The sequence below is a fragment of the Nyctereutes procyonoides genome, unplaced genomic scaffold (assembly GCF_905146905.1).
Source record: "Nyctereutes procyonoides isolate TBG_1078 unplaced genomic scaffold, NYPRO_anot_genome, whole genome shotgun sequence".
Classification (NCBI taxonomy): Eukaryota; Metazoa; Chordata; class Mammalia; order Carnivora; family Canidae; genus Nyctereutes; species Nyctereutes procyonoides.
In genome coordinates, this window is record NW_026575146.1 from 72,837,467 (window position 1) to 72,848,789 (window position 11,323).

The following is an 11,323-nucleotide window of genomic DNA, read 5'->3' on the forward strand; positions in this document are numbered from 1 at the left end:
GGGGGCGTGGCCGGGCCGTACCAAAATAGAGCTGGGGGGCCTCGGGAAACGGAGAGGGTGTGTGGGGCGGGGAACACGGCCATTGGAAGAGGCTCTGGGCGGCCTGGGCTACAGGGGGAGGAACTGAGAAGACGTGAGAGCCACAGCTTCAGGGGGGGTGTGGCGGGAGAGGCCACCGGGACGGTGTAGAGGTGGGGGTTGGTGAACGTAGAAGACGATACCAAGTTGGCTACGGGCTGGGGGATAGGTTTCCAAGAGACCCTATCCCGAGTCCCGGACCCGCGGAACCGGGAGACTACACCAAGAGACCTCGGGAAGAGGAGGAGTAAGGATTAGTGAGCCTGGGGGCAAAGGAACCTACCTAAAAGTTTGGGGATACGGACTGTACCCTGTATCAGGGTAGGACTTAATATTTGAAGGCAGTGACGTGGCTAGCTGGGCCGGAGACCACAAATCCCAGCGGCCCCCGCGCGCCCTGGGTGGTGCCAGGAGTCCCAGGGGCGGCCGCCAGTCACTGCTGCGTGCCCATTGGCCCCCGCACCCTGGGCTCCGCCCACCGCCCTAGGTACCTCTTCGGGCTTCTTGCCGCCCTGCTTCTCGGGGCTGTTCATTGATTCACTCCCTCGCTCGACTCTTGCATGACTGCGTATTCCCTTACTAGGAGTTGTGTAACATTCTTTGCTTAAATTTGTCTGTCCTTGAACTGTGGACAATAGGTAACTGTAAAGTGGTTATGAGGATTCAATGAGTTAAAGTAGTCAGACCAGTACTCAGCATGGTAACGACTTAGACGTCAACTTTTCTTAAAAAAGAAAAAAGTCATTGTGATGAACACGGGGTGATTAAAATAAAAACTGTTAAAAATCATTATCATTACTACTATTTACAGTCTGCGTGGGCAGCAAGTGTAATGTGATGACCGAAACAGACAAGGTCCCTCATAGAGCCCAGGGTCCACTGGAGAGGACAAATAATCACAGTTTGTGATAAGTGTTATAAAAAGCGCAGATGCAACCCTGGGAAACAGAGTTGCAGAAGGGGGGGAGGGCAAGAGGTGACTGGGTGACGAATACTAAGGAGGGCACTTGGTGGGATGAGCACTGGGTGTTATACATTGGCAAATTGCATTTAAATAAAATATTTTAAAATTTGAAAAAGAAGAGCAAATGCACGAGACAATGGCATGGTGACCATGAGGAGTCAGGGAAGTATCCTTTAGGCGGCCTGCGATTCTACTTGGGCTGGAAGAGTCCTAAGATGAGAGAACAGCAATGGTACAATCCTGAGATTGGAAGGAGAGTAAGGAAAGCAGCGCAGCTGGATTGCATTGAGGGTGGAGGAGAGCTATGGGAATGGGGAGGTGCTGGGGTCCACAAGCAGGATCCTGTAGCCTTGGGATGGGATTTGAAATGTTTTTTTTTTTAAGATTTTATTTATTTGAGAGAGTGTGAGGGAGAGAGCACTTGAGTAGGGGGGAGGGGCAGAGGGAGAGGGAGAAGCAGATTCTCCGCTGAGCAGGGAGCCCGATGTCAGGCTCCAACCACAACCCTGAGATCATATCCTGAGTGGAAGGCAGATGCTTAAGCAACTGAGCCGCCCAGGTACCCTGAAATTTGAATTTGGATCTCACTTTGCTGGGAAGGTTTTCAACAAGGGAGTGACATAGACTTGCTTATTTTTTTTTAAATTTTTTTTGACTCGCTTATTTTTAAACAGGTCTTTCATAGAATGCATAGAAACATCCACAGGATATCTCTACACGTCTACAGAAAACAGGTGAGACCTACAGTCGCCTCTGAGGAGAGAAGGCAGCAGACCAAGGGAATGGGGCCAGCAGGGTGGAAGGGAGACTCAGTTTACTCTCTTAGACAATTTGGAATTCTTACCATATGCAAATGTTACCTACTGAAAAAATAACTTGAGAAATGGTTAAATCTTGGGATACCTGGGTGGCTCAGTGGTTGAACATCTGCCTTTGGCTCAGGGTGTGTCCCTCAGTCCCAGGATTGGGTCCCACATTGAGCCTCCTGCATAGAGCCTGCTTCTGCCTCTGTCTCTGCCTCTCTCTGTCTCTCATGAATAAATAAAATCTTTAAAAAAAATAGTTAAATTTTTTTGAAGGATTCCTCCAGCAGCTGTGTTGAAAATAAGATGGTAGGGGATGAATGGAAGCAGACGGCCAGAGTGAAGACTGTGCCAATAATCCAGTTAAGAGGTGCAGATGGGATGGATGGCAGGCAGGGGGGCCACCGTGGAGGTGGTCGTTTCCACAATTTATTTCAAGCTGGAGCTCAAAGGACTTGCATAAAGTGAGAGAAGGAGATATATGAAGCATGATTCCAAGGTTTTTGCCCATACAGGGGTGCCACTTAGTGAAAGGAAACTGGCTATGGGAGCAGGTGGAAATCGCTGCTTCCATTTGTGATGTGTTAACTTAGACGTTGACTAAGCACTGTGCATAGGGGAGTCTGGAGATACAGCTTTAGGAGTCTTATGTGTTTGAATCATTGAGACAGCGAGGTGACAAAAAGCATGTGTATAGATAGAGACCAGGACACTCTGTCCCTTTAGAGGTCAGAGTCCTGAGGAGCAACCAGCAAATGAGTCAGAGGGGGGTGGCCCATGACATAGGAGAAGCCTGGGGCCAGGATGTATTTCCCGTCCTTTTCTGCCCCACCCACTAAAGCTGAGCAGCCCAGGGTTTCCCAGGGCTGACTGGAACCCAAACCTGAGTTGTGACCAAATGGAGTCAGTGCTCTCTGGACCCAGACCACATGTTAGATATCAACAGTTATCTCCAGACCCCTGATCATCATCCATGTCAGGACAACTGACCACTGGCAGCAGGAAGGAGACAGAACCACAGAGAGCGAAGCCTCCTTAATCTCCCCAAATCCTCATTTCTCACCATTCCCATTGGTCCAAGACTCCACAATCTCTTCCCTGGATAACATCCTCCTAAACACTCCAGTGGCTTCCCAATCCCCTTTGAGTTCAATACAAACTTCTTCTAATGCCCCGCATGGTGGACCTCTGCTGCTCTATCCAGAATGATCTCTTTCATCATCCTTCAGCTCCCATCAGGACACACGTGTGAGTATGAATTCCCAGGATATCATCTAAACAGAAAGTTGTGCCAGGATACACTCCAGCAGGAGCAAAATGGAAACATCCCAGAATGTGAAACAAAAATGTGGGCCGAAATTCTAAGTAATACTACAGTACAGCTCTCTGAAACCAACTGGCTTACCCGGGGAGCCAGTTTGAAAGACAACTGCCCATTTCATCTATGAAACCTGCTGTCCAGGCTAGTAGGCTGATACGACTAAGCAATTAGGCTCCCATCTATGATGCTGTACTTCCTGAAAAGTAGCTGTCTGCTACCAAACCTGTTTATGCCAGTTGCCTAAGTTAATAACTTAATCCTATCAAACCAATGAAATATTAATGCAGGAGAGTTGTTTATGTGGAAACCAGGATGCCTGCATTGAAGAAATAAAAGTGAATTGCTTAAAAAAAAAAAAAAAGACAAAACTGGGGTGCCTGGGTGGGTCACTTGGTTGAGCATCTTTTTTTTTAAGGTTTTATTTATTTGAGAGAGAGAGAGAAAGAGATCACGAGCAGAGGAAGGGCAGAAAGAGAAGCAGATTCCCTGCTGAGCAGGGGGGACTCCCGAGATCATGACCAGAGCCCAAGGCAGACACTTTTTTTTTTTTAAGTTTATTTATTCATTCATGAGAGGGGGGAGGGCAGAGACACAGGCAGAGGGAGAAGCAGGCCTCCCGCAAGGAGCCCAGTATGGGACTTGATCCTGGACCCCAGCATCAGGCCCTGAGCGGAAGGCAGAAACTCAACCAACTGAGCCTCCCAGGAGCCCAGTTGGTTGAGCATCTGACTCTTTAATTTACCTCAGGTCATGATCTCATGGGTTATGAGGTGGAGCCCTAGTGTTGGGCTCTGAGCTCAGCAGGGAGTCTGCTTGAGATCCTCTCTCTCCCTTGCCCTCTGCCCCTCCCCCCACTTGTGTTCCCTCTCTCTCAAGTCAATAAATCCTGCTGGCAAGTGGGAGGAGGGGCAGAGGGAGAGGGAAAGAGAGAATCTTGAGCAGACTCCCTGCTGAGCTTGGAACCCAACACAGGGCTCCATCCCATGACCCATGAGACCATGACCTGAGCAAAAATCGAGTCGGACGCCTAACTGAATGAGGCACCTGGGTACTCCGATAATAAATCTAAAAAAAAAAAAAAAAAAAGGACAAAACACTGCAAATGATAAATAACTTGTGCTTTGTGGATGTAGTTTTTATAAGATTATGCTATGGTATGAGGGATCCCTGGGTGGCGCAGCGGTTTGGCGCCTGCCTTTGGCCCAGGGCGCGATCCTGGAGACCCAGGATCGAATCCCACGTCGGGCTCCCGGTGCATGGAGCCTGCTTCTCCCTCTGCCTATGTCTCTGCGCCTCTCTCTCTCTCTCTCTCTCTCTCTCTCTCTCTGTGACTATCATAAATAAATAAAAATTTAAAAAAAAGATTCTTTAAAAAAGATTATGGTATGATAAATGGAAGACATACTTAAAAGGTGTCGGTCTTACATAAAGAGATGAATGTCTGTTTACATGTTCTGGGTTAAAACAAAACATTTAAAGTATTTAGATGGGATGCCTGGGTGGCTCCGCGGTTGAGTGTCTGCCTTCGACCCAGGGCATGATCCTGGGGTCCTGGGATCGAGTCCTGCATTGGGCTCCCTGCATAGAGCCCGCTTCTCCCTCTGCCTGTGTCTCTGCCTCTCCCTCTCTTCTCTCATGAATAAATAAATAAAATCTTAAACAAAATAAAGTGTTTGGATGCTCATTAGTGCTATTTGCCTTGTATTTCTAACTCCTGCTCGCCCAGCAATGAAAAGGATTGCACTTCCTGGCCCCATCATGGTCCAGTGGGGCCATGTGATTAATTCTGGCCAGTGGGACAGTGAGCAAAATGACACATATGAATTCAGTCTGGAGTATTTAGTTACTAGTGCAAGGCCAGAGTTCTTTTTTTTTATTTTTTTTTTATTTATTTATGATAGTCACACACAGAGAGAGAGAGGCAGAGACACAGGCAGAGGGAGAAGCAGGCTCCATGCACCGGGAGCCCCATGTGGGACTCGATCCCGGGTCTCCAGGATCGCGCCCTGGGCCAAAAGCAGGCGCCAAACCGCTGCGCCACCCAGGGATCCCAAGGCCAAAGTTATTTATGCCTTTCCTCTGCTGCTGGCAATGTTCAAGATCTTTCAGCATCAGCTCCAAGCTGACCCCATAGGTAGCAGGAGTGAGAAAACCCCTTTGCTATTTCAAGTCACTCCAATTTGGAAGTTGTTATTGCAACCCAACCCCACCTATCCTGACATCGAAATATCCTTTTCAAATAATCCTGTTTTATCAACCTGATTAGGTTTACTAAAAGGGCAAACTGGGACACGTATGGGTTAGATGTGTATGTGACACAGACAAGGACACAAAGGCAACATGGACAAATAAAAATGCTTTATATAACAAAATGGGAGTAAAGAGATCTCTGTCTCGAAGATCCTTTGGTTTTTAGTTTTGCGATTACTAAATGTTTTGTTTTGTTTTTTTAAAAAGTCTGGGGGCGGGATGCCTGGGTGGCTAAGTGTTGAGCGTCTGCCTTCGGCTCAGGTCATGGTCCCTGGGTCCTGGGATTGAATCCTGCATCGGGCTCCCCATGGGGAGCCTGCTTCTCCCTCTGCCTATGTCTCTGCCCCTCTCTCTGTGTGTGTCTCTCATGAATAAATAAAATCTTAAAAAGTCTGGGGGCATCTGGGTGGCTCAGTCGCTGAAGCATCTGCCTTTGGCCCAGGTCATGATCTTGGGGTCCTGGGATGGAGCCTTGTGTTGGGGAAAATCCCTGCTTAGCATGGAGCCTGCTTCTCCCTCTCCCTGCTCCCCCCCACCCCCCCAACCCCGCTTGTGCTCTGTCTCTCTGAAATAAAAGAAAATATTTAAAAAAATATAATTGTCTGCCAAGTGCTCATCAGGCTATATATATTATTCTTCCTTAAACTTTCTCATCATTTGTAATTATTTATGGCCTCCAGATTAGCCTGGGCGCTTTGTAAAGACAAGGACCATGTCTGGTTTATTCACAGCCATGTCCCAGAAGCCCATTACAGAGCACTCGAGGTCCAAGTGCACATCCCACCCCCTGCCGAGAACGCCCTTCACACCTCTACAGAGGTGGTGTGATGTGTTCAACACCCCATTTCCCCTTCCAGCATGCACCAGAAAACCACCTGTCCCAGCTTCCCCTGGAGGAGATTGGGATGATTTTGTTCTCACCAGTGGGAGCATAAGCATGAGCAACATGACATCAGGAGCATCACTTCTGGTCCCAGGCAGATAAAAGCCCGTGTGCACTCTCCATGCCCATGCTCCATTCCCAAGGCTGGAGACCAAAGACCCCAAAACGAAGGGGTTGACTATTGAACGAGAGCAGCAGGACTCTTGAATGAGGACAGCCACCAGGGGGAACAGCCTGACCCACATTAGACTCTGGGGGAAGTTATTAAACTCTCACCAGGGCCCTTCAAGGTCAGGCAGGAGAGAACCATCTGCAAGGTGAGCAACCTGGCCGCTTCCTGCCAACTACAGAGGGCAGGACCACACCCATCTTTTTCACCACCTCAGCGCCAGCCCCTAGCAGGCATCCAATCGATATTTTTCAAATGAATGAATTGCAAATTTATGGCCTCCAGTGTCAACTGGGCCCTTGCTGCTGCTTCCTGGTATTCTATGAAGTTCCTCAAGGGTCTCAGCAATAGCCTCGTTATCGTCAGCCACGCACAGTAGAGTGGGTCAGACTGGTGGTCAGAGCAGGTGCCAGCCTGGAACACTTAATTTTTAAAAATATCATTCTTGGGACAAAGCAATAATAATAGGTACTTGCTGAACACTGTACTTAACATTTCCCTTTTAAACTCCTGCCATGAGGATGGCAATCTTATCATCCTCATTCTACAGACAGGGAACCCAAGGATGGGGAGGCGGAAGCCTGAGATCATGGCCAAGAACAGGCTGAGGGGGGTCTTGAGCCCAGGTTCCTGATTAACCTCAGCAGAAGCTCGTGACCCCCACCTGATGGAAAAAAATGAGGGGCATCAGGAGTGAATGCCTCACTTTCCTGTCCCTCTTCCCCGAGGCACACCATGGCTATCAACTCAAGATGGGACCCGCCCATCCCTGTCACCACAGCACTTCTCGCATCTGCCTCTCAGCCACTACCTGCACCCCCCCAGCACACTGTTCCAAACACCAGTGGTCTTCTTCCTCTCATGGAGATGACCACATCCCACCTCGCCTCTCCTCGTGCAGTGAGATCCATACCCACAAATTAACAAAAAACCAGATGGCTTTGGAAGGGCAATTTGGCAGTTTTGCCTCAGCTTAAGATGGGCACCCACAGGGACACCTGGGTGGCTCAGCGGTTCAGTGTCTACCTTCAGATCAGGGCATGATCCTAGAGTTCCAGGATGGAGTTCCAAATCGGGCTCCCTGCAGGGAGCCTGCTTCTCCCTCTGCCTATGTCTCTGCCTCTCTCATGAATAAAAAATCTTAAGAAAAAAAAGGGGGGGGGATCCCTGGGTGGCTCAGCAGTTTAGCGCCTGCCTTTGGCCCAGGGCATGGCCCCGGAGTTCCGGGATCAAGTCTCGTGTTGGGCTCCTGGCATGGAGCCTGCTTCTCCCTCCTCCTGTGTCTCTGCCTCTCTCTCTCTCTCTCTCTCATAAATAAATAAATAAATAAATAAATAAATAAATAAATAAATAAATAAATCTTTAAAAAAAAAAAAGACGGGCACCCACAAAGTTCAAAAGCATCCTATGTGACCAATAATAGGTGCTTTAAAAAATGGTCTAATTCACACAGGGAATACTCTGAAGGCATGAAAAAGAACAGAGGGCTTTTTGCCCTGGTATAAATTGCAAGATATGTTGTCAGATGAAAAAAGTAATCTACAGAGTAAAGTAGGCTGAATCAAATTCTAGAGCTCTGCTGTATGACATAATGCTGACTGCAATCCTCTACGGTGAGCTGAAATTTAAGGGGGTAGATCTCATTTGTGTTCTTACCCCCACACACACACAGAAACCCAAAGGGACATAAGTTTGTAGGTGGCAGATGTCTACCTTGATTGCAGGGACGATTTCACGAGTATATGTAGATGTCCAAACTCATCAAAGTATGTGCAGGGTTTTATCAATTATACCTCCTGTAAAGCTGTTTTAGAAATATAAACTAGCCTGCACTGGTTAGCAGACCCAGAAAATGAATGTCTTTCTGTTTGCTTCCACCTGCTTGTACGTAGCTCCAAAAGAACACATGAGAAAATTGGTACTTGAGGGGCGCCTGGGTGGCTCAGTGGTTGAACATCTGCCTTTAGCTCGGGGTGTGATCCCACGGTCCCTGGATCGAACCCCCCTGCCCCCCACCACCCAATCAGGCTCCCTGCATGGAGCCTGCTTCTCCCTCTTCCCGTGTCTCTGCCCCTCTCTCTCTTGTGTCTCATGAATAAATAAGTAATATCTATAAAAAAAACTTGAGGGGCGCCTAGCTGGCTCAGTCGGTAAAGCAAATGACGCAATCTCAGGGTCGTGAGTGCAAGCCCCATGTTGAGCATGGACCTTACATAAAACAAAAAATAAAAAATAAAAAAACCACCAGAAAATTGGTAATTGATCTCCAGAGGGAGCTGGGAGAGACCATGCATTGGGTTGGTTTTGGAACCTCTTAAAGTATGAATCATACAAAGGTTTTATATATACGGAAAAAAAGAGTTCAATTTTTAAAGAGTCAAGTGAAACAAAATCGGCATGATCTCCAATCCTGAAATTTTGCTCTTAGGAATGGATCCCACAGGAATGCTGGCACAAAGGAACAAAAAAAATACATGAAAATACATATATGCTCATTTTCTACAGCATTTTTGATTGAAAACTGGCACAGCTAACCAACTGCCATGTGCCATGTGGCAAAGAGCTCCCAACATGGTCCCTGGGACCCCCACACCTCTTGGTATTATATTCCCATTATTTTTCCTCAGCTTCAGTGGGGGCTGGGCCTCCTGAGTTGTAATGTGCAAAATATGGCCGAAGTAATGGGGTATCACTTCTATGACTGGGTTACAAGAAGACTCTGGCTTCCACCTTGGGTACCCACTCACTTCCAGAGAAGCCAGCAGCCATGCTAGTAGTAGCTTGAGGGGGGCCTCTGTGGTCAGAAACGGGGTTGGGCGATTTTTACCCTCAAGGACTTGAAACTCACCCGTGAGCCCGTGAATGAGCTTGGAAGTCAGCCCTCTGCCAGTTGAGCCTTCAGATGAGATTGCAACCCAGATGGACCATGAGCTGGAGGTATGAGCTGTGCTGCGTCTGGACTCCTGACCCAGAGCAACTGTGTCCCAAATGCTTGCTGTGTAAGTCCCTGCCTGGTAGGGTCTGTTACACACTCACAAGCTCTACAGACTGGATGCCATGTGGAATTGGAATGTGACCATTTAATGGGGTCACATGCAATGAATGATATAGATGCGAGGCCACTACTTAAGTGGAAAAAAAGAAAAGAAAAAAACAAGATAAACTGACCCCACATATATGAAATATTTCAGGGGTGCCAGGGTGGCTCAGTGGTTGAGCGTCTGCCTTCCGCTTAGCTCGTGATCCTGGGGTCCTGGGATCAAATACCCCATTGGGCTCCCCCCAAGGGAGCCTGCTTCTCCCTCTGCCTGTGTCTCTGCCTCTCTATGTGTCTTTCATAAAATATAAAATAAAATAAAATAAAATAAAATAAAATAAAATAAAATAAAATAAATAAAATAAAATAAAATAAAATAAAATAAAATAAAATAAAATAAAATAAAATAAAATAAAATAAAATAAAATATAAAATAAAATAAAATAAAATAAAATAAAATAAAATAAAATAAAATAAAATAAAATAAAATAAAATAAAATATAAAATAAAATAAAATAAAATAAAACATTTTTGTTCTAACCCCCCCCCACACACACTTATGTTCTGCCACTTTTGCCAGTTGGGAGAATTCTCACGAATTTCCTAGTCTTGCTTCCAGCTCTGGATGCAGCCAAAGCAAACTGATCAAAAATGAAATGTTTCCAGGGATCCCTGGGTGGCTCAGTGGTTTAACACCTGCCTTCGGCCCAGGGCATGATCCTGGAGACCCAGGATCGAGTCCCACGTTCCGCTCCCTGCATGGAGCCTGCTTCTCCCCCCTGCCTGTGTCTCTGCTTCTCTCTCTCTCTCTCTCATGAATAAATAATTAAATCTTAAAAAGAAATGTTTCCACTAGTTGCTTGACCAATTACAACCTCCATGGATGCTCTGGTGATCTTGACAAGTTGGCCTGCACTTTTAGAAACAGGCTGGCCCACTACACTTGCCTTCTGGGAGTGCATTTGGCCAGTGAGGACAAGAGCTAAGAGCAGCTCTCCCGTGGGGAGGACTGTGCTGAGCCTGCCACGTGCTCAACGCTGTGGAGAAGCTGCTGCCTGTCACGGGGGAAACCGGCTCAGAGAGCCACAGGGACCTGCCTGAAGCCAGAGCTAATGGGTAAGAGAGCCGGAGTTTAACCCCTGCTGTTCTAAGTTCTTCACTATTTCCTTCTCCATTCTAGTGACCCTGGGATCTCCTGTGCCTCTCCTCAAGAACACGCGCCTGTGAGTGTATCAGGCTGGACCCTTCGGTTCATCTACCTGGGTGCTGAGGTCAAGAGGGCCTCACTGGCCGGAAATGGACAAACCAGCAGCTGGAAACATTTCTTTTTGATCAATTTGTCCTGGACTCAAACCTGTGTTTCCTTACAGGGCTATTTCCACCAACCGGGTGGAAACAGTGCTGGCTGCACTCCCCTCATCTTCTCCTTGCAGCATATCTGATGATCACTTTCTCTCCTCAAAAACACTCAGCTTCCAGAACACACGTGCCTGGTCCTCCTGCCTTCTGGCTCCCTGCCCAACCCTGATTTGTGGATCTGTCCCAGGAATGTCTTTGACCCGAATCTTCTTCTTCCAGAGGTCGCAAAATGGCGGCCCGGTGGCCTTGTCAGACCCCCAACCGGATTTTGTTTGGTCCTCACAGTGTTTTTTTTGTTGTTGTTGTTGCAATTTGAATGCCACTAGGTGGGGCAAGCACTCTGCAAGTTCGCCACAGTCCCCATCACTCCCTACTGTCTTACACCTGTCCGCTTCACACATTTCCATCACCTGCCTGGTCCCTGAAGCCATCTGAGTTTTCAAAAACCCCTGCTACACA